The 24,033-nt window shown below is 42.4% G+C and overlaps 1 protein-coding gene across 5 annotated transcripts in view; it reads right to left on the minus strand.

Annotated features, from left to right (window-relative positions):
- LOC127658534 (semaphorin-5B-like) overlaps nt 1–24,033 on the minus strand; it is a 182,561-nt gene that overhangs the window by 148,724 nt on the left and 9,804 nt on the right. For 3 of the 5 annotated variants that reach the window (XM_052147870.1, XM_052147871.1, XM_052147866.1), the window contains exon 2: nt 5,275–5,346. The exons of 1 other annotated variant lie outside the window; for it this stretch is intronic. The gene's annotated coding sequence lies outside the window, so the exon portion shown is untranslated. Of the gene's footprint in view, nt 1–5,270; nt 5,347–24,033 lie in introns of all 5 variants that reach the window. One more of the 5 variants, XM_052147867.1, reaches the window with a different exon arrangement.

The raw sequence follows: 24,033 nt of genomic DNA on the forward strand, positions 1-24,033 counted from the left end.
AGCTCCTTTCATACAAATTGTGAGAGCTACAGGTGACAGAGGTGGAAAATATTCCATTTCCCACTCTAATCTGAATATAGGTTGAATGCATGTAGAGACGGTGTTAATTAGAAGCATTGTACTTCAGGTGTACCTGAGAGAGGCACAAATCATGAAGTGGACTGTAAATGGGAAGAATAATTCACTTATTTAAATTCCAGTTTTTACCTCTTATCTGACATTAAAAGGGATCCTTAGTGGAAGTTTCATTAGGATAATAAAATAACAGGATACAGCCCATTGTCTCTTGCTGCTTCCTACTTTTTTCATCATTATCAAAGAGAAGTAATCCACTGGATGCTTTCCAAAAGCAGGATCACAACATACAGGAGAGGCCAGGTCTATAATTGGGTAAAGGAGCAACTGGTTGCTCTAATCCCCCTCCTGTATCATTAAGCAGAAAAACAGGATTGTGTAAGTAATTGATGGCTAGTTTCGATCTTTTATAAACAAAATGTTAAGAATAGCCAACATTCCTTATAATGGCATCATGTGGAAGACTTTGATAATTGCATCACATCTTGTTTTTATGATGGTGTGGCAAGTTCAAAACAATTAAACTTTTACAAACACATCTTGAGACCCCTGCGGTCTGTTCCATTCAGCTACATTCCACCCAGCTGTTTTTGATCGGAAGAATGCATCCTGTGTGTATGCCTTCTAATCCTCTTCAAACAGAAAGTATCCCCAGACTGCAAGTCAGCATGTACAGTGTTGGTGCTAATAGCTGTCTGACTAATCAGTTTATTGCAGGTCCAAAATCTGACTTAAGACTATGGCCAATCATACCTTTACATTTTGGGGGTGGCCCCTTGAGTGGCTGACTACTTCATTGTTTTAAAATAAAAAACATTTTACAAGCACAAGAACTTCAACGATAATACAGCACAAGTCTTTCAAAAAGACGTAAATTGTACATTGGATTATCTTCCGAGAGGCTGAAATCTTTTCTCTAACAGAAAAAAAATCTAGCTCTCTAGAGTTGAACTTGTGAGTTATGATCAAGCTCCCCTCCGCACAGCAGCAAATCATACTGGGCGGCTTCCACTGGATGCATTTCTCAACTCTTTTCTTTGGCAGACATCTACATACATTTCTGAAAACATTTCACAAGCTTGGAGTGATTGCTACACTGAACCCGATAAAACGTGTGCATAAACAGGTTCATAAATATCACCAAAGTCACCTGAGTTACATCACATTTAATTTAAAGGTGAACTGTGTAATTTCAGCACCACTAGTGTCACCAAATGGAATTGTTTTCAAACAGGTTTCCCAAACACTTTTTCTATTTCCATTGGTCTGCAAAATAGATAGTTCCACTCTAAACTCATGTCATTGGTAAAGCCAATGTTGCTAATGGACTAGTCAGGACATTCAAACAAACAGGACAATGATTCAAAAGCACCACAGATCCACAGGGTTTACACGTTGTGGGGGAATCAACCCTATGAATTTTCACTAATAGTTGTTTCTGCATATTAAGTTGGGAAACAAAGAAGTATTTAATTATTGAAAAAAAATTCACACTTCACCTTAAATACGGACAACGCATCCATTTTTGGAATTAGTATGTGTAACAGACACAATCACATGCTCTACTGAATTAAAGCCAAATATTACCCCTGTTATAATAGGCAACCTAAAACAATGAAAGCAGATGGCTTCATTAAGACAGAGGAAAAGATAAAAGAGAGATAGACAGAGATAGAAAGACAGAGAAAGGTGTACGCAATGAGAAAGGAACAGAAATTGGGGAGTAGATTTATGTTTTTGTGGCCACTCCAGCCCCAAGGAGCATTAACTGAACTCATGAGCTGTAGACAGCTAATCTTTTGTTATGGGGAAATAAACACACAAAGTTAGCCACCGTTTTATGGCTGCTGATCCAGAGTGGATGATAAAAGATCCAGCAGGCCCAGACCACATGGCTTAATGACCCTCAAAGCAATACACGATTTATAGGCTCTTGCGCCCCATCATCACTCCCTGTTGCTAATTTACGGCAAGAGAGGAAGCAAGACTATATGAAGTTCGAAGAAAACAGCAACAGTTTTCGAGAAGTCAACTCCAGCTCCCTCATACTTTCGCAAGATCTCCTGCTAGGATCCCTCACAAGAATGTTGTACTTTCAGAGTATGTGACATACAATAACAAGTGTGTAAAGCTTGCAGGCAAGTTGTTTAATTTGGTTGATTTATGAGGTTGCGTCAAGGAGGAACATTCTGTGTAGCTGTAAACAGTTGCATCCTGTCATTACAAAGAAAGAACATCCAGCGTTGCATTAAGATGTATGCGATTACAGCAAGCAAATGAGAGCCATTAAAACACTGCGCTTGATTAATTGTCATACTTCCTACTTCCTAAATCTTCAGCAAAATAATGTGTGGTAAGAATCCATTGGGAGGCACCTCAATTCTTCTCATTGTAATTGAGTCCATCTACAATATTACTCCACCCCCAAATACCAAGATCCACAAAGCAAGAATCAAAACAAGCAATTCCACCTCTTTACCTCAATAGAGACAGAAAACATCTTGAGCATGGCTGGTTTCATAAAGACTTTCAACTAAACGCAGATGTTCTGAATCTCTCTTTGAACTGTTGTCAAAGCCAACTTCTTAATTGGCTTGTATATCAGGAAATTATTGTTCATTAATCAATACTTTAGTGAAAGTTTGTCATGGCTGCCTTGTGGCTGAGCTCTCTACCGTATGGCTCCCTCTGCCTGGTGTGAATGGCTCCTCTGTGTGACCAGCCAAGGATCTGCCAAGGGAACCCACTCTTTGTAGGTGAATGGGCACAGCTAGACCATCTTAAGGCACACTAATGTACCATGGCAGGACCACAAAGGCCGCGTAGTAATTTGCCAAGCATAATGGCACGTCTTTAATTCGGCCGAGGGGGAAACAGACCCTTACAAGTGAGCTTGCAGATGAGGAGTCCCATTCTAGTTCCTACTCTATTCATTTCGTAAAAGGGCTTGCTTTCTTCCGGCTCATTGTCATCCCAAACCGAATGTCTGCAAACAACAGTGGGTGAAAATTCAAACAACGCAAACAGCTCCTGACCGCACTAAATGGGCACAGAAGACCATAAACAAACAAAAAGAAGCTTCTTCCAAGAAAGCACAATGATTGAGACCAAATTCTGAAGCTGAAAAATTAGGTAATTTACTGTAGTGGGGATTAGGTCACTCGTGGAATAATCTTTAAGGAGAAGGTGCAATGCAGAGTAAGCATGAAAATACATATTGAATCAGGGGGGAGGAAATGCAATATTTAGAGGCTTGGAACCCTGGCTGTGGCCCTTCACATAATAGGTTAAGTGGAAAAGTAGCATTAGTGCTCCAGACATCCAGGTGCCTGGCAGTTCATTATCTTCAATAACCAGACAACCAATGTGTTCCTCTGGGGAGGAAGGACAATTAAAAAAAACACCCTTTCAACTCCACCCAAATAATAGAACATATTTCCTATTTAAAAATGGACTATTAAAATTTGTTTGCATTGTGACTTTGTCTTCATAACAATTAAGTACCCCTCCACCAATTTTTATTACCATAATTGTTACAAAGCAACTTAAATGTGCTATCTTGTGGCAGTGGTCGGACTTTCATTACAGAATTGTGCATGACACAGAAAAAGGTTTACTTGTGACAGAAAGATGGTTACGTCCTGTGGATGAACAGTGTTCCAGTTGCAGTGGTGCTTTTGTGGCATTTACTAATAACAGTGTGCGTACATTTGAGAAAGCCACACATAGATCTCCAAAAATAAATCTTTACATCCTATGCACAACTGTAACTGAGATTCAACTAATATGTCTATCTCTGTGCATGGACTCACCCACTTGTATTGAGCATCATTGTGGTCTGATGCATGTCTGTGCTGTTGAACTAAAATTCAGTAAAGTCTTGAACTGAGTCCTGCCTCCTGCCTGTATTCTGCCAGAAGACCAGGGCAAAAACTATAGCCTCCTAAGTGGCTGTGTTCCTTCCTCACTTACATTTTAAAGTATGGTAGTATGTGTTGTACTGTCATTAACTGATGTTGATTTAAATGAACAAACATTGTGTTATGTTACATTTTTAACTGTAGTATATAATAAAATACAGTACTACACAAAGGGAAATCTAATGAGAATCACCATTTGAGTTGAATCATCAACTCAAAAGTAAAATACAATGTAAAAAATACAAAGGTCACCTGATTTTTATTTTATTTTATTAGATTCTTGGGAATTATTTTATCTTGGAAGCAGCCAAAGAACTATATCTTCATTCTACAATTACAAAACCCACAAAGGTGAAAATCCAGAAATCATATTCAGTAAGGTTTTTTTTTTATGTCAACAGATTTTGCAGACTTACAAAATGTATTTTCAGAGGAGCTGAACATGAAAAAATGCCCTTGTGATTTGTCAAAACACATCAACGTACAAGCTTTAATTAGCTTTCAAACAGCCAATTAAATATGTCAGCATCTCCTATAGTTTCTTTGAGGAGGGGGAAAGAGCCCCAGGCTATGCTGCTCCATAAATGGCTGCAATGAATGTTTCAGACCTTTTCTCTCTGCCAGAACGGTCCTTTTCAAAACACTCAATTTCTGACATAGAATAAAGAGATCTGACTTGAAAGACTCCCTGACTTTGTCCACAGCCACAGAGAAGTAGAGAGTGAGGAGTGGAGGGGTGACCAAAACAAAAAGACAAAAAGAGAGTATGAAAAAGAAGAGGAGGAAAACCTCATACACCTTCTCCATGAAGACTGAAGTTCTTTAACTTGATTTTAAGTGCATCATCAGTGCGGTAGAACTGACCATGCTACAAATTTTTTTTTAATAATAATAATTGATTAAACCGGCCCAAGCTCTCTCAGCCTGGTCAGGTTGGTCTGGTTTGCTGGTCTTAGAGAGGTTGAAGGCACTTGTCAGCTGGTGAGGCTGGACCAATGACCACCTAAATCAGCTGAAAGCATACTTGGCTGGGAGATCAGGTTGAACAGCCTAAATCAACTCAGACCAGCAAATCATCAAAGGCTGGTTTATGGTTTATGTTTTTTTAGCAGGGGAGAGATTAGTCTTTCTCAGGTTCCACAAACAAAACATGCCCTAAATGTAAATTTTTGACTGTGCAATATCTTAAGGTGCGATACTGCCACATTCACTCTGTTGTATGTTGTGTTGGAATAATGATGTCTTATAGAGAGTGGAAAAGAAGGAGAAACCTACTTACAGGGGCATCACGAGCACGTCATCCTCTAGTATGCAAGGCTGCTGTAGAAACAGATAGCAATCCTTCTGTAGCCTTTAGAGAGAGAAAAAGAGGAAGCACAGAAGGCTTTTATTTAGTGGAGCAAGATAGAGAAGGTACAATGTGTTATCCCAACACACATAAACAAACCACTAACACTCTCAGTGGAATCGAAAGTGAGACCCTGGAATGCAGTTGAAAAGGAGAACTGGAAATGGCACATAAAGCGTACCAGCCACAGCTTCTAAACTGAGATTCCCAATCTTTTTTGTATGCTGAACCTTTAAAACCTAAATTATTTACAGTACTTGTGGCCCCTGACATTTTAAGTAATGATTGTAATAAATATGTTGAATAATAAATTTAAAGGTGAAGCATTTGTCCACACTACTGGCAGCACGAAATGGAATTGGAAATGGAAAATAACCCTATTTTTTCCATAAAATAGGCGTTGGGGTGCATCTAATTGCATTTATTATTTTGTGATTGTACTGACTTTCTTAACATGACTTGTACTGTACAGGACTGTTCTGAACATCCATCCCCCTAAAAATGCACCTACAACATCCCACATCTTACAAAACATCTGTCTCTACTGATAAGAACAAAGCAGGACTTAATTAAAATTGGGTAGAGCAAAGAGACGGCCCCACTTCTTAAGCTTCTGCCAACCGGGCACCAGGCTTTGCACTCTCCTTGTCTCTAGAAAAGGTTAGTCGGCATTGTATAGTCCAGAGAGAGAGAGAGAGAGAGAGAGAGAGAGCAGGAGAGACGAGGGCAGAGTAATTAAGGAGTAAATAATGAAGCTCTTCGACGAACCCCTGCTCCTATAATCTGACTGACTAGAGTGCCAAGGCCATGTTCAATAAATCAATTAACAACCACTGAGAGTAACTGCCTTAAAAAGGTCACTGAAAGGAAGACAGCCACAGGCCTAGCAACCACAGTATAGCTAGATTGCACAGGTGGCCAGTCTTCTAATAAAAACCCTTCTGCAAGATCCTATATTTTTTTCTTGCCTTTCCTATCGTTACCTAATTTTTTGTGTCCTTATTAAGACACATGCAGATGAGCAGCAAGCAGGGCCCAGGTGCCTAGGGGCCTAGGACTGCCAGGGGCCTCCAAACCTTCAACCCCTACTAGGGCCCTCATCACCAAGGATGGAATCGTTGGGAATTTAATGATTCCAATTCCATAACAGTAATTAAGCATCAGTAAGATCAATTCAGAAACTGCTCTGATTGAGAAGTATAACTGTTTTTGATTCATTAAGTGATGTGCGCTGCGAGGCCTGGCGGGACCATGATCCGGAACGTGGTAAATTATATGGACTAATTTTCACTGTACAGAATCTGAAAGCAAAATAAAAATTTTAACCCAGAATAAAATCACTTCATCTTGAAATGTGTTCAATGCCTGAAATATTTTCCCTGGAATGCCATTAAAGGGCCATTATATCAATCCATTAACAATCCCTCAGAATGTAGGTGTTGTTGTGGTGAATGATATTCAATAATCGTTGTTCAAGGGTCTCTTTGGGTAATATCAAGTTTAAGGTTACCATTCAAAGCTTTACTATTTAATGCTTTTTCACAGCTGGAAATAATCCCTGGAAAAATGATTAATTAAAGGATTACTAAATGAGGCTTATGCAAATCACCATGTGCAGTGCGACGAACTGCTCACTGTGGTAGGAATATGATGTTTCGGCTTGCTCCTAAGCATGTTGCAGCTCGAGGGATTGGGGGGGGTGGCAGTACTCTCCAAACAGCCAGGTGTTCGCTGTGGGATAAACATTTGCTAACAGGCTCCAACAAGATCCCAAGGGCCTGAGATTAAGAAAGTCTGGCAAGATACAGATTCAGAATCCTGCTGAAGGTGGGAAGGAGGGTCTAAGGAAGGCTGAAGTTTGATCTCAAAATTTTTATTTGGTCACGACTTGGTAAACTGATTATGCCCCTCTTTCCATATCTTTCACAGTGGTGTCAACTTATAGAGCCTTCTAGAGCCAAATGGAAAAGGTAAAACAGATGTGGTTGCTATTAAATTAGATTTTACTATAGTTAGCTTAAAACAAATCCTATCATAGTTGTGCTAATACCTAAACATCCGAGCACAAAAACATATTTTTATTAAGCTTTAGTAAAGTTTAGTAAGTTTAATTAAAGGTGATGCGTGTTATTATTCCAGTGTTAAAATGACTTCTATCCCTAATGTGCAGAGACTGCTATAATTAAGCCATTTGTTACCTGACTTCCCAAAAACTGTAAAAACTGTGAGGCTATCAAAGCATTGCTCTTTTTGTGTGGGCATGCCGAAACACCTGACACAACAACACTGGGTAATTCAATAGCATGAGTTTGGGACTTGATGTTATGTTTGTAAAAACGGTGGCAAAAATTTGTCATTGAATTTTACTTTAACACGCAGCAAAAAGACCTTGTGCTACACTTCACCACTATAGGGTAAAACAGGGCTAAAAGCTCCATGGGGAAAAAGGCTCCATTGGTTTTATTTTCTCTCAAAACACTAAATAACAACAAAATCTACCACAGCACTTTCCTAAACAGCTGTTTGTCACTGTGCACTGCAATATGTTCCTGTTCCATGAGATAATTGCGTGTAATGTCTAAAGGTTCATTGAGGCAGTTTTATCAAATTTTCTATATTTTATTAAAATGCTGCAAATTTAAGTAGCTAAAAAAAATCCCTGAAATGAATATATATATATTTTTGTTTTGTTTAAGGTCTTTAAATCAAAATGTTTTCAATAACTCTCCAATAAGTGAAAGAATGGTATTTGGGGTAAAAAGCCCCCCTGTTGCAGGGGCCAAAGGCCCCTATTAAACGTAATTTGTTTTTAAAGTGCGGCAAACAGATTTGTTATGAAAAATGTTCAAAGTGGGCTCACATTCTGATCCAATCATAATAGAGATTAGTTTGAGGCTCTCTTGCGCCTCATAGAAATTAATGCACTTTGGGGCACTGCTTTTAGACTTTGCCCTTATGTAGACAACCTGCCACCTCTTTGTTGAAATGCTGTACATGATGTGATTGCACAGATAGAATATAAATATCGATAAATGGTTCTAAAGTATCAATACAATATAGTAAGAAAAAGTATTACTATATATCGACATTTGACTGTATCGACACCGATGCTCACAATGTTATTATTTTTGTAAATGTGCTCATGTAGTTCCAGTCTGGGCAACTGGTTGTTCACACTGATGACAGATATGGGTTATTCACAAACAGCAAAAGGATTGAATCCGAGGAAAAAACAGAACGGAGCATTTTGGCCTGTAATGTGAACATAGCCATTGTCTGTGTCAATTGCACGTAGTAAGCAGGAGGCCGAGTATGATAGAGCCACACAAAAGGTGGCCAGTGAAAGGCTGAGGGACAGTAAGGCGAGAGAACCTCTTGGGTCAGTAGCCAATGTGCTGGGTCGGTGGTCCGGTGTGACTGCAGACAGACAGACCAGAGCAGCAATAATTGCGCCTCCCACAGTGGATCTGCCAACATTCACCACTGAATGAATGAATGAATGTGAGAGGCCTGGAATGGCACTACAACTTGACTCGATTCTTTGTCAACACATTAGACAACTTACTGTCAACATATGTCAACAACTTAGCAGATATATAATAATACTGATATTGTATGCTATATTACCTAACTTGAGAAATGTAACATTATCCGATGCTATATATACTGCATACTGTATTAATAGAACACATCACACAATCACTTCTGAGGAAAATGCTAATACATTCCTATAACATATGACACATTTAAATTACATAAGACACTCCAGAGTAGGTCATCAAGATGTAAATATAGCATATCTTAAGAGAAAATTTAAGTAATACATGTGACTGAGAAATTTAAGGTAATTCTTGACAGAGAGCACTCTGTTCTGTGGTGAAATCTGAACAGACATCCGATATAAAAGATTGCATGGCCACATAAAGTGAGGCAGACAAACCAGAATTTCACAGTAAAGTGCACTGCAATTTCATGAGCTATACTGTGAATGGCTAAATACAATTTCTGTATTGTAGTCTCCAACTTTTTTCTGCGAACAATGCACACAACATCAAACATCCGAGACATCAAAAGCACACTGCAGATCACCGCCGAGCTTCTACAGCACTCTTGGTGCAATCAAAAGTTCACCTCTTTCAGTTTATAAAAAACTTCCCTCATCTGATTGTCAGAGATCTGAAGCTAATGAACACACTGGAACTTTTCTATAATGAAACTGAATTAAAAGTCAATGGATGAAGTGCCAATCCAGTGAGTAATTACTTCTAGTCAGATGAATCACAAAGCCACCGAACGTGCTCCCTCTCCTCATGGACAACAGGGTAATTAACAATTCAGTGTAAACGTCTCACTTTAATGAGATCATTACAGAAAACAAATAACCCCTGAATGGGCAACCTAACTATCTTATTCAAATTGTCAGGGCATAAAATCAAACACTCCCTTTACCAACCTAATGCGAGTCTGTTATTCTTTTTTATCTACATATCATTTCTGAATATGTCTGTATAGTCTCTTTTAAATCTTACAAGTTTTGTGGGCTGGAATAAATGAGCTCTCTCTAGGTACTCAATAAAAGTTTAATCTAATACATTTAATACTCAAAGGAGTTCATTTAAGCAACTGCCTGGCTGATTAAATTGCTTTGGAGTTAAATAAAATCAGATTAAACCTAAAAAAAAAAAAAAAATGTGACTGATATTCAGTTGCTTTAAAATTAATTTAATACCTTAATTATCTATCAGTAGTAGCAAGTAACATCAATACAATCATTCTACACATATACGAAGAGGCCAGTGAGTTAACAGTGCTTTATGTAATATTTTTTTTTGCTTGTGCTTAACTGGCCGATATTACAGCGGTCTTGAGGCCTGTTCACACCAAATCCGCGATGAATTTGCGTGACTAACTGTCGACTACATATCTTTTCACACCGAGACTGAAACGGCGCTTTTGTACAAACGATGAATATATTTAATGCTTTATTTATCTAATTTGGTATAACTGTTTTATTATGTTCATTACATATGGTTAATGCATTTTCAAGAATACAGAACCTGTGTTTTATGTGAGATGAGTAAAGAGCGCTGTTGCATAAATATCTTGCGTCTTTAAATTTGCACATGCATTTTGCTACGATTATATTCCAAACAAACTCCTATACAGGAATAGGTGTAGTATAAATTAAAATATGATGAAACAAATATATAAAGGAAAACACAGGCTTGCTGACTTTTCTTTAATTAAATATTGCGTATTGTATTGAATTCAGGGTTTCTTGTGCGTGGTGAGAAAAAGAGCACCATTACAGGAATATCCTGAAAATAAAATAAGAATATTTTTTATGTTACTGTGAGCTTAGTCTAAATGATTTGCCGAACCTAATTGCAACCTCCTAATAACGCTCATCATTGATTATGTGAACATGATTACTTCCTGGTTTCCACGGGATTAGAACCTGAGTCTCTGAGGCTGCTTACGTAACACACCATCAGTAGCATCACAGGAACAGATAAATACTGTACATTTGATGTCTGATGGGAGATGGCGCAGTAACTTGGCAGAATGGGGTCGATGTGAGGGTACCGGAACATTTTGTAGCAACATTTTGAATTTCTGTGTGATCATATTGACTGAAAGGGTCAATGTCTGGTTACCAGGATTAAGTGCTGACCATGTATATAGCAGGTCATGTGGTCTCAACATGATTTTTCTGGGCATCTTCATCATCTTCTGGGAGTCTTCGTTTCATGCGAGTGTATAATTTCACAAATATTTTAGGTGTAAAGCATTTGTGAAACAGTGAGAAAAATAAACATTTGCAGCACTATGACAAAATTACACTGGACCTCTGCCATGTTGTTTAGAGAACCTGGGTTAGCTCATGTCCCCTCTCAGCTACATGTTGCAATAACCTCTGGCTGGTTTCTACATCGAACACTGCTTTTTTCCTTGCCTACTTTCCCATCACAGTGAGCGGGTGAACCAGTAGAGTGCACTTGATCGGTGTGGCAGGAGTCTGCAGCAGGGAGGGGGGTCTGAGCTGCAGCATCTCTGTCAGTGTCATAATTAAGACTTCAGAGGGCAGACGTAAAGAGGAGAGATAATTGACGAAGGATCAAACGTACACTTACAGATAAATGTCTGTGAGGACTAGCACTCATTAGCAGAGGAGATCTAAAATAGATAAAGCAACGCATTCAGATATAGTGATTGAGAACAGGGAAATTAGGCTTTGAATATGTGACATGTCTTGCATGGGCCACTGTTAAAGTGATAGTACACCCAAAAAATTATATGTAAATATAATTTACTCACACTCATGTTGTTCCAAACCCATGTGACCTTCTTTTGTCTTGGCAGCACAAAAGGAGATGTTAGGTAGAATCTTAGGGACTGACAGCCTCAGTCACTATTCACTTTCACAACATGGAAAAAATATGTAATGACAGTGAATGGTGATGGAGGCTGTCATTGATCGTAATATCTCATTTTTAATTCCATGGAAGAAAGTCATCCAGGTTTGGAACATCATGAAGGTGAGTAAATGATGGAATTATCATTATCATTAATTTTCAACATTAATGCAGCTGAAAAGACTAGCATAAGGGGCTGGCCATCTAGGGTGTGTTCACTCATTCCATCTGCATTTATGTTTTTAATTGTTCATCTACACAAAAGTGCTAGATGGATGTCTTTGGCTGTTGGCCCCTCTTCGCTGTTTATTCAGCACCTTACACCATGAGCAGCATATTTTTAAGAAGTGTCAAGCCAAATACAGTTCAGTCAGTTTTAAAACAATTGATAAATTAAATTAATGTTGGGGATTAAGTGTATCGAGTATGTAGTGTACATCAGCAACGTTAACTAGCTTCTGTTAAATTTCATCACTTCAGTTTCACACCACTTAAATTACAAAGGAGTAGGCCATAGCATCACAGAGCTGGGACTATGTGCCAACCCGACAATGGTCCTGGCCAAGAGCATTAACATATATAGTTAAACAGTTCAAACTTTAAAAACCCGCCTCAATACTCCTGCATTCCACTGCTATTTATGAATTCAAGAATGATTCCTTTGTGAATGCCCTGCTGGGGAAGCCGTGTATTCAAAAAGCTTCTTAAATAGCTTATCCATCTTCTTTGGCCGAACAGCTAAGATTTGCTGATGAACTACTTGACTATACTGGTCCACCTGATAAACTGGCAACAAAAAACAAGGACTGACCAACATTAACCAGCCTGAATGGTCTTTTCAGTAGGGAACCGCTGTCATCCTGAGCTTGTGTTTGAAAATGGGAAATAAAGTATTTGTGTCACAGCTGAAACAACTCTGACAGCTGATCTGATGTTCAACCAGAAGTAATTTAGCTGTCAACACTTCACTATCAACCCTGTGACTGTTAACAAATGCTCACAGTACAATAATGATAATGTTTCTATAAAGCACTTGAAATGTTTTAATGCTGAGTCACTTGGGGCTGTTGCTGGTTATTAAATCTCAAAGTCTCTCAAAGCCCTATATATCCCATTCATTAACCAAGAGTAACTTAAGGGACTGTTAATGGCTTCCCATCAATTTAAGACCACAGACACCTACTTTGCTTATTCTGACACTGTAAATATCTCTCAACAAGGGATGTGAGAATAAAGCCATATTTGATGTTGGCATTGAATTTACTTCTGTTAACAATGACAGCACCTTACAGGAGAAAGAGAGGGGAGGAGAAAGCAGAAGTCTAAACACAGCATAATACAGAACAAATTGGCCGTCTACGCTAACAAGCTTCTATTTTATGTCTTGTTTATTCCACTCACAGCACATTGGCAGCAGTTTTGTCATTTTCCAAACCCTAATAAAAAAGGAGCATGCATTTGTAAACTGCTGAGGGCTGCAGGGTATGACGCCAGCTAAAATGTAAAGATGTGTTTACTGTTAACAGTAAGAGGGATATGTGTAGGTGGGGGGTAAGCATGTGACGTTGGCTCAGCAATGGATCTAAACCTCTAAGAATCAACTCTGGATATTAATAGACTGAGCAGACTTCCCTAGACCATCTGAATTGGGACTTGTACCACAGGGGGTACAGACATCAGATATTATGTAAACTTTAAGCATCTTTCCCATGAAGGTGTTAAAGTTAAGGAAGGCTTCAACTCTACCAGTATTGAAAATTCTCAAAACTTTGAGCACTGATGTTGCTCTCTGAAGGAGATTTCTCAGTTCATGATGTTTAAGGCTTACATCTATCCAAAAATATTGGCCTGGAGAAAGCGAGGGGACTGCATATGTAAAAATGCTTCTTATTGTGCATAGATCATAGGGTAAACGCCATATAAAATTTTAAGCAAAAATGATGTGATTTTCCAGGCCTGAAAGAGTCATGGTGGATTGGTGGTGGCGCAGTGGGCTAAAGCACATAACTGTTAATCAGAAGGTCACTGGTTCGATCCCCGCAGCCACCCCCATTGTGTCCTTGAGCAAGGCACTTAACTCCACTAGATTGCTCCGGGGGGATTGTCCCTGTAATAAGTGCACTGTAAGTCGCTTTGGATAAAAGTGTCTGCCAAATGCATAAATGTAAATGTCTTGGAAATAAAAAAAGAATAATAATAATAAAAAAATCTAATGAAGTCAAGGAAAAGTCATGGAAATTTCTATAATGAAAAAATTTTTTCTAGTTAAACCTGGTTCCAAAATATTTAATTATTTAATTTAAGACATTTATATTTGGGGGCAATCTCAAGAAAATAATTGTATAAAATCCTTATCCAGTTATCACAAATGACTTGAAAAGACATTGAAATGCATTGGTCAGAACGTTTGAGAACCCTGAGTTCAATACATTGTACAATTCTAAGGTTCAGTATGATGTCTAATTTTCGAAACCACAGCCTCTGTTTCATTCCCATAAAATTAAAAGGAATATTCCTGGTTTAGAACAAGTTAAGCTCATTGACAGCATTTGTGCCAATGTTAATTACCACAACAACAATAAAAAGTCACTAATAGTTTATATAAAATTAATAATACTTTTTATTTAAAAAAATTGTATCCCTGTAACCCGGACACACACACACAAGATGAGACAGTCACAATGTAAGTCAACAAACTGCTTTTATTAAATAAAGAGCAGGCGAAGGTACAGTAAGGAAAATCCAGGTGGAGAATGGTCAGGGAAAGCGTAGAGTCGAGAGCCGGGAACGAGGATATAACAAAAGGGCAATAGCAAATAGAGTGGTCACGGAAAGCAAGGGGGTCGAGCCGGGTAATCAGAATAACAATAACAAGAGGGTAGAGGACGGGAAAACAGTTAACAACTAGGGAGCTGGCAAGCTAAAAAGGTAACGAGTAGGGAGGTCAAAACTAGGTGAGACTAGCGGGGGTCAAGACACGGGGAACTAAATACAATAACCAACCCCAAACAAACGAAAGGATAGTGAGTTATATAGGGGCGAGTGCAGGTGTGAACAATGAAGGTGACGAGACGAGTGCAGGTGAAACTAATGTGTGGGGATTGGAAGTGCGTGAGTGCAGGTGGTCATAATGTTCAGGCTGATTGAGGCGAGTGCGCCAGAGGAGATAGTTTACGAGCAAGAGAGCTAGGGGAAGCATAGTGGGCGTGAGGGCTCGAGCGAGCAATGCGAGCGTCAGAACTCGAAGGGGGCAGAACGAGCGAGTAAGCACGAGGGAGTGCGCGTGTGTGAGAAGGGAGATAGTGTGCGTGTGTGAGGAAGCTCGAAGGGGCGGAGCGAGGGTGCGGGGTTTGTGACAGTACTCCCCCCTCTGAATAGGACAGCTCCTGACGGCCGCGCTCGGCTGCGAGGAGCACGAGGGAACAGAACGAGCGTGTGAGCTCGAGGGGACAGAACGAGCGTGTAAGCTCGCGGGGGCAGAAGGCACAAAAGGGAAATGAAACAGTCCATGGGGGTCAATGGGCAGTTCAAGGCAAGGTCAGGGGGAACATAGTGGACAGGCGGGTGGTCGGGAGGTCTAGGGGGCAGCCATAGGGCAGAGACTGGGTCAGGAGGTCTGGAAGGCTCTGGAGGTGGAGCTGAGGGAGGCTTTAGGGGCGAAGGCCTGGAAGGCGCTGGAGGTGGAGCCGAAGGAGGCTTTAGGGGCGAAGGCTTGGAAGGCGCTGGAGGTGGAGCCGAAGGAGGCTTTAGGGGCGAAGGCCTGGAAGGCTCTGGAGGTGGAGCCGAAGGAGGCTTTAGGGGGGAAGGCCTGGAAGGCTCTGGAGGCAGAGCCGGGGGAGGTGGCACCGTAGGAGGCTTGGGAGGCGGAGCCGCAGGAGGCTCGGGAGGCGAATCTCTAGAAGGCTCTGGAGTCTTAGGGAGCAGAGCCGTAGGAGGCTCAGGTGGTGGAGCCATGGAAGGCTCGAGAGGCGGAGCCCTAGGAGGCTCTGGAGTCTTTGGGAGCAGAGCCATGAGAGGCTCGGGAGGTGGAGCCATAGGAGGCTCTGGAGGGGGAGCCGTAGGAGGCTCGGGAGGTGGAGCCGTGGAAGGCTCAAGAGGCGGAGCCCTAGGAAGCTCTGGAGTCTTTGGGAGCAGAGCCATGAGAGGCTCGGGAGGTGGAGCCGTAGGAGGCTCTGGAGGGGAGCCATAGGAGGCTCGGGAGGTGGAGCCGTGGAAGGCTCTGGAGGGGAGCCGTAGGAGGCTCGGGAGGCAGAGCCATAGGAGCCTCTAGTGGCCGAGCCCTGGAAGGCTCGAGAGGCTTGAGGGGGAGCCATGAAAGACTCGAGAGACGAGCCCGGAGAGGCTTGAGAGGAGGAGGAGCCCTGAAAGACTCGAGAGGGGAGCCCTGAGAGGCTTGAGAGGGGAGGAGCCCTGAGAGACTCGAGAGGCGAGCCGTGAGAGGCTTGAGGGGTGGAGCCATGAAAGACTCGAGGGCGGAGCCTGAGAGGCGGAGGAGCCCTGAGAGACTCGAGAGGCAGCCGTGAGAGGCTTGAGGGGTGGAGCCATGAAAGACTCGAGGGGCGGAGCCCTGAGAGGCGGAGGAGCCCTGAGAGACTCGAGAGGCGAAGCCGTGAGAGGCTGGATGGGTGGAGCCATGAAAGACTCGAGAGGGGAAGCCCTGGGAGGCGGAGGAGCCCTGAGAGACTCGAGAGGCGAAGCCGTGAGAGGCTTATGGGGTGGAGCCATGAAAGACTCGAGGGATGGAGCCCTGAAAGACTCGAGAGGCAAAGCCGTGAGAGGCTTGAGGGGTGGAGCCATGAAAGACTCGAGGGATGGAGCCCTGAGAGACTCGAGGGGCGAAGCCGTGAGAGGCTTGGAAGGAGGGGGGCCCTGAGGGACTTGAACGGTACAGCTCTGGGAGGCTCGTGAGGAGGAGCCCTGGGAGGCTCGTGAGGAGGGGCCCTGGGAGGCTCGAGAGGAGGGGCCCTGGGAGGCTCGTGAGGCGGAGCCCGGGAGGGCTCTGAGGGGCGAGCAGAGGCCGACAGAGCCGTGGTGGACTCTGAGAGTGGAGCAGAGGCCGGCAGAGTCGTGGAAGACTCTGAGGGCGGAGCAGAGGTCTGTAGAGCCGTGGAAGACTCTGAGGGCGGAGCAGAGGTCTGCAGAGCCGTGGAAGACTCTGAGGGCGGAGCAGAACCCGGCAGAGCCGTGGAAGACTCTGAGGGCGGAGCAGAACCCGGCAGAGCCGTGGAAGACTCTGGGGCGGAGCAGAACCCGGCAGAGCCGTGGAAGACTCTGGGGGCGGAGCAGAACCCGGCAGAGCCGTGGAAGACTCTGGGGGCGGAGCAGAACCCGGCAGAGCCGTGGAAGACTCTGGGGCGGAGCAGAACCCGGCAGAGCCGTGGAAGACTCTGGGGCGGAGCAGAACCCGGCAGAGCCGTGGAAGACTCTGGGGGCGGAGCAGAACCCGGCAGAGCCGTGGAAGACTCTGGGGCGGAGCAGAACCCGGCAGAGCCGTGGAAGACTCTGGGGGCAGAGCAGAACCCGGCAGAGCCGTGGAAGACTCTGGGGCGGAGCAAAACCCGGCAGAGCCGTGGAAGACTCTGGGGGAACCTCTGCGGTCTTGAGCACAAGACGAGACTGGGGAGAAGGGGCCCTCTTCCTTCTCTGACGTCTTCGGCCAACAGGGAATGTGGCCATGGGGACGGTCGAGGCTACAGGTGCTGGCTCTGGGGCGGTCGAGGCTACAGGCGCTGGCTCGCTGACCGTGGCAGACATGGGCGCTGGCTCGTTGGCCGTGGCGGGCATGGGCGCTGGCTCTTTGGCAGTGGCAGGCATGGGCGCTGGCTCGTTGGCCGTGGCGGGCATGGGCGCTGGCTCGTTGGCCGTGGCGGGCATGGGCGCTGGCTCGTTGGCCGTGGCGGGCATAAGCGCTGGCTCGTTGGCCGTGGCGAGCATGGGCGCTGGCTCTCTGGCCGTGGCAGGCATGGGCGTTGACTCGCGGCTGGGCCGGCTGGGCACAGGCTTCGAGACTGGGGCCGTGTAAGGCTTCAAGACGGGGCCGTGGTAGGCTTCAAGACGGGGGCCGTGGTAGGCTTCAAGACGGGGGCCTTGGTGTGGAGCGCTGGTTCAGTGTCTACCTCCCCCACAGAAAACGAGGAACCAGCGTACAGTAGGGCGAAGTCAATAAACTGAGCCAGGTTGAGGGAGCAACCACCACCTGGCATGAATGATGAGGTCGGCTCATTCAGTCCACATCGAAAAATGTCTTTCAGAGCCACCTCATCAAAATTCACCTGGTTAGCCAGGGCACAAAAGTCAGTCACAAAAACCTCCAAGGGTTGACTCCCCTGACGCAACACCAATAGTCGGGCCGCTGGCTCTACAATGTCAAGGGCGGGGTTATGCGCCACACAACCGCTGCCCTGCATAGAAAACCCTTGGTCAGCGTCCGAAGAGCCATAAAACCTCTCCGGGGATGAAGAGCATACGCCGCTCGCGGATGCGTGGAGAGCATCGACGGGCTCAGGGGCAGACACAGGTGAGACAGGGTGAAATAAACCAGACATAGTACATACCTGCTGCCCCTGGGCCGCGAGCGCTTGGTCGAGTTTCCAAATAGTAGCTCCTCACGCTGAATGCGATGTGTATCTCCGCTCTAGTGAGCTGTGCGAATCCTTAGCGCGGGGCATTGTGACTGTCAACGGTATGTGGTTGGTTATTCTGTAACCCGGACACACACACACACACAAGATGAGACAGTCACAATGTAAGTCAACAAACTGCTTTTATTAAATAAAGAGCAGGCGAAGGTACAGTAAGGAAAATCCAGGTGGAGAATGGTCAGGGAAAGCGTAGAGTCGAGAGCCGGGGAACGAGGATATAACAAAAGGGCAATAGCAAATAGAGTGGTCACGGAAAGCAAGGGGGTCGAAGCCGGGGTAATCAGAATAACAATAACAAGAGGGTAGAGGACGGGAAAACAGTTAACAACTAGGGAGCTGGCAAGCTAAAAAGGTAACGAGTAGGGAGGTCAAAACTAGGTGAGACTAGCGGGGGTCAAGACACGGGGAACTAAATACAATAACCAACCCCAAACAAACGAAAGGATAGTGAGTTATATAGGGGCGAGTGCAGGTGTGAACAATGAAGGTGACGAGACGAGTGCAGGTGAAACTAATGTGTAGGGATTGGAAGTGCGTGAGTGCAGGTGGTCATAATGTTCAGGCTGATTGAGGCGAGTGCGCCAGAGGGAGGAGATAGTTTATGAGCAAGAGAGCTAGGGGAAGCATAGTGGGCGTGAGGGCTCGAGCGAGCAATGCGAGCGTCAGAACTCGAAGGGGGCGGAACGAGCGAGTAAGCACGATGGAGTGCGCGTGTGTGAGAAGGGAGATAGTGTGCATGTGTGAGGAAGCTCGAAGGGGCGGCGCGAGGGAGCGGGGTTCGTGACAATCCCCTTTTTTCCCAAATTGGAAGGCCCAATTCCCACTACTTAGTAGGTCCTCATGGTGGCATGGTTACTCACCTCAATTGGGTGGTGCAAGTCTCAGTTGCCTCGCTTCTGAGACCATCAATCCACACATCTTATCACGTGGCTCACTGTGCATGACACAGCGGAGACTCCCAGCGCGTGGAGGCTCATGCTGCTCTCCTGCCCCATTGAGAGCAAGAACCACTAATCACGACAACGAGGTGGTTACCTCATGTGACTCTACCCTCCCTAGCAAATGGGGCAATTTGGTTGCTTAATAGACCTGGCTGGAGTCACTTAGCATGCCCTGGATTCAAACTTGCGACTTCAGGGGTGGGAGTCAGCATCAATACTCGCTGAGCTACCTAGGCCCCCAATAATACTTAACTTAAAAGAAAGGCAAAAACCGAGGTTACAGTCAGACACTTGAATTGGAAGTGAAAGAAGCCGGTCCATAAATGTTAAAATACACACAGAATATTATAGTGACACACAGCGGTGTCAAGTTGTCTTGAGTGGTCAGGGTTGTAGCAATGTGCTGTCACATTCTGCATTTGCGTCACCATTTCGCAGCCCTTCAGCTTATCGGGGCCAACGTTGGCATATTGCGGCCCAAATTCGTGGCCGGCCAACCCGGTTCTCCCGAAGGCCAGTTTGTCTCTGGGTAAATCCCTGATTTATCACACTAAAATCATATTAACATGTTGAATGTTTACATCTTACTTTGCTTACTTTTAAAACGAAGTGAATTTTAATGTTTGTGTACTGGCCATATTTACTTTCATTGTAAGTGCCATTTTTGTAAGTGCTGTCGGTTTAGCTTAACTTGTATTGAACCAGGAACATTTCTTTAAATAAGTGCAAATATAAATGTATACCCTAACGAAGTTAAATAGCAGAGTTCAGGCATTTAACTGTGAATGATGCATGAACATTCACAGTTAATTCAACATTCACAGACATTCAGCTCTCTCACATGTAATACGTCAATGTGATGGCTGACATGACATAAGCTGATAGGTCCTTTGATATGTAACTAAGAAACCAAACATTTTGTATACTCTCTCTTGGTCAAACATGTCAATTATCTCAGTATACAAGAATGAGCTGCAAGAGTTCTCTAAAACCCTCCACCTCCACATATCTACAGTAGATCTGCTACATGGGGATTGTATTTATGTCTAATTTTGAAGCAGCAAAGTCTTGTGTTTTTCTAAATGTGTTGTGGCAGCAGAATGTTCACATGGTTAACTCAGTGTCGGTGTATATCATGTTCTAGCAGCAGCAAGTCTACTATTGTTCTGCAGCAGCAGTATAGTTGCAGATCTAGTTCGCTTTGACCAATATCCTATCAATATGTCATGCCCACATAAACATGACAGATTCTACCATACTCTCTTATCCTTTTATCCCATCTTAGAGATCGAATAAATGGAAAGATGAAACCATTTCATATGTTTTTCAGCATTTCCTTTAATCATAAAGAAAAATTCAATAACAAGATGGGTCTGAAGGTCCTACAATACATTTCACTCACCATATTGATTTTTTATTCTTTTTCTGGTTCATTGTCCTCTAGAAACATATTGCCTGGATTTACTGATTGACTGAACCCGTTATCCACTGCTGTCCCAGAGGGTCCTTTCTTCATCTCCATGGACCTTTGAATTTCAGAATGCATTGGCTTGCAGGTCTGTGCCCCCCCCCCCCAAAACCTTAACAACACCCCTCTTGGGATGCTTTCAATGGGGCCCTTGTGCAAGGCATAGCACTCCACTGTTTCAAGGGGAGGTCTGAAAGCAGACATATTTTACTTTAAAAAATCCAACATTTTGCTATCCTGATTTACACAAGTGTGCTAGTGTGGCACTTCTTTTTGTTGGATGTGTTGCTGTGCTTGCCACCTTCCCTAAAGATGAGAAGCTAGTCAGGGTGGACAGTGAGTTGTGGCAAGTTGCACTTAAGGTTGCAAATTAATGAGGTAAGGGGCAGTAATAATTGGCATTTTTTATTACAAGGAAATTAATTTTACAGGAAGTGTAGGAAAATCCCAAAGCATCTGGATTCTTGTGTATGATTAATGTACCGGTAACAAGTGTGATCACTACCGTGATTAGTTTTTGCATTACTCTGGTTCCCCTGTTTATCCTGACATTTGCTATGTTTGGAATGGAATTCTAGTATATTGCTTTATGCATACTGTAAATTTTGCACTGCCTACTACTATAATGTCAAATAAAAATGGACCGCATTTACTTTCTTAAAGGAGTAGTTCACCCAAAAATGTAAATTCTCTCATCATTTACTGTGAAGGACTTTATTTCATCTGATATTTTCCTCACCAACACCAAACTTATCACTTCTGAAGATATAGATTAAAACACTGGATGATGCTTTTATGCCTTTTAATGTTGTCAAAAATACCGGTACTAAAAAAGATTTAATGATACCAGTGTTTTTGCAGTACCGGGCACCGTCTCTGTCCGGTAACAGTGCACAATATATGACTGACACACAACAGCTTTAAAATGCTCACAGGCTTATTTTGAATGCGTGCTCCTCCTTTTACACTCAAATTAAAGTGGTGACGTCCTAGTGTGTTTTTATTAAACAGCTGAAGGCTGCAATCTTAGTGGTGATGAGTTGCCTAATTTAAATTAATGTATAAATCTGACCACTCATACACTGGAAACTCCACAGACACTGAGAATCTTTCACGTTGTATCAGATGACAGAGAAAAGCACCAATCCACTGTAAAGTGTGTATAACATGTAGACTATATATTTACATAATTAAATCACAGCATGTGCTTTCATTCCATCTAAACTTTATTTATTTAGCATTTAAAACAACAGAGTTGACCAAAGTGCTTCAAAGTAATAACATTTTAAACATAACATTTCAAAAATACCACATACACAAACACCAGTAGTCTAAAACACAAACACTTCAAAACTGTGTCCTACATTTCATTTGTCAGACAGACTCAAAGGCCAGTGAAAAGAGATGAGATTTCAGACATGACTTAAAGTCTTCAATGATCACACTGCACTGTGATGCAAACCGTTTATACAGACAAGTGAAGCTTCTGGCAAAAAACACTCATCATAATAAAAGCAAGATTTATAATAAAAGTTAGATGCCTGAAATTGAAGAAATTGTGATGGAAATATATTACAACTTTATAGTAAAATGTTATATTCACTGCAGTAATAATAATATAGTAATTAAGCAAGCAAAAATGAAAAGTTTTACTTTCACTTGTTAAAAGTTTTAAGAATTAATTGCCAAGACACCATTTTGATGATGAAATTAAATTAAACTTTAAAATGTTCTGGAAAATAATAATTATTCAAATAATTATTAAATTATAAAAAATAACTCAACTGGTGTGTCATTATCATATTAGCATATTTTTGCTGTGGTATCAAAACTGGTATCGAGAACAGTGAAATTTCTCTGATATCGTACAGACTACTGAAACACTAATGCATTTATGTGCTTTTTGGAGTGTCAACATTTTGGCACTCCTTCACTTGCATTGTATGGGCCTACAGAGCTGAGATATTCTTCTAAAAAAATCATAATTTGTGTTTTGTAGTGGGAATCATACAGATCTGGAATGGCATGAGGGTGAGTGAAAGATGAGAGAATTTTCATTTTTGGGTGAACTATCCCTTTAATACACATTCCTTGTTGTCCTGTGAATGATTCATTGGTTCCAAAAAAAAAAAAAAATGTATGTGTTTGGAATCTTTCATTTAGATGAATTAACTTGCTCCGCCTCTGTAATGCCTTCTCTTTTCAACTGATTTCACCAAATTCTCCTATGTACAGCCACGTGTCATCTAGGAATACTTATCACAATCCAATCAATTCTCAATGGAGAGCATCAAGTTATATTTTTATATTTTAATTGAATATTCGGTTTCAAATATCAAATTACAGAACTAAAATGGGTTGCGAAAACCATTTCACGTTTACTTAAAAAAATTTAAAAATAAATGGAATGCAGTATACAACGACAAATGTTTCAAGCGATAGTGTGCTACACTGTTGTCATGTAGCCTCACTATGATGTATGTACAATTCAGCGAGTGGCATCCAATTATCATAAATTAATATTTTGCAACACCGTGGCATGTTTTGTTGAAGCAATATGTGGCTCAACACAAATGCCTTGAGCAAAAAAGAAAAGCAGTAAAGTGACAACTGAAGGAATTAACTGGAATTAATTTTCAAATGGGTTATTTTTGTAAGCCATACTTGACTAATGGTAAACCAAGAACAAAGTCATCCATCAATGTTGATGGATTTTGCCCATAAATCCTCATTACAGGTGATCTCAAAAGTGTTTTAGGAAAAGCTGTTAAGCAGAAAACCATACCAACTCAAAGATAATATTCAGATCCCGACATTACTCATTACCTTGCAAGGACATAAAATTGAAATTGGGGATAGGTCACCTCTTAGAAAGCTCATGTATCTTCTTTGCCCACAATTATTGTAATTTCATAGAAAAAACAATTTACACCAGATCTGGTTGAGCACTAACCACTACTCCACCTGCCATTCACAGATGTGAGCGCTTTTCGTTTAAGAACACATGGCGAGAAGCCAATCGCTTAAAATGACATGGCAACATTAGATTATTGTCTTCACACAAAAGAGCTTTTTTTTTCCCCCCAACCTCTTTTTGCTTGCTGAGAAACTAGCCAAGCCTCCAGATTTCCAACACATTTTATAAACTGCATCAATATCAAACATAACTAAGAATAAACAAACATGTCTGTCCACTGATGAATGCAGGATTAGCATTAATCGTC

This window comes from Xyrauchen texanus, chromosome 18 (genome assembly GCF_025860055.1).
Source record: "Xyrauchen texanus isolate HMW12.3.18 chromosome 18, RBS_HiC_50CHRs, whole genome shotgun sequence".
NCBI classification, from domain to species: domain Eukaryota; kingdom Metazoa; phylum Chordata; class Actinopteri; order Cypriniformes; family Catostomidae; genus Xyrauchen; species Xyrauchen texanus.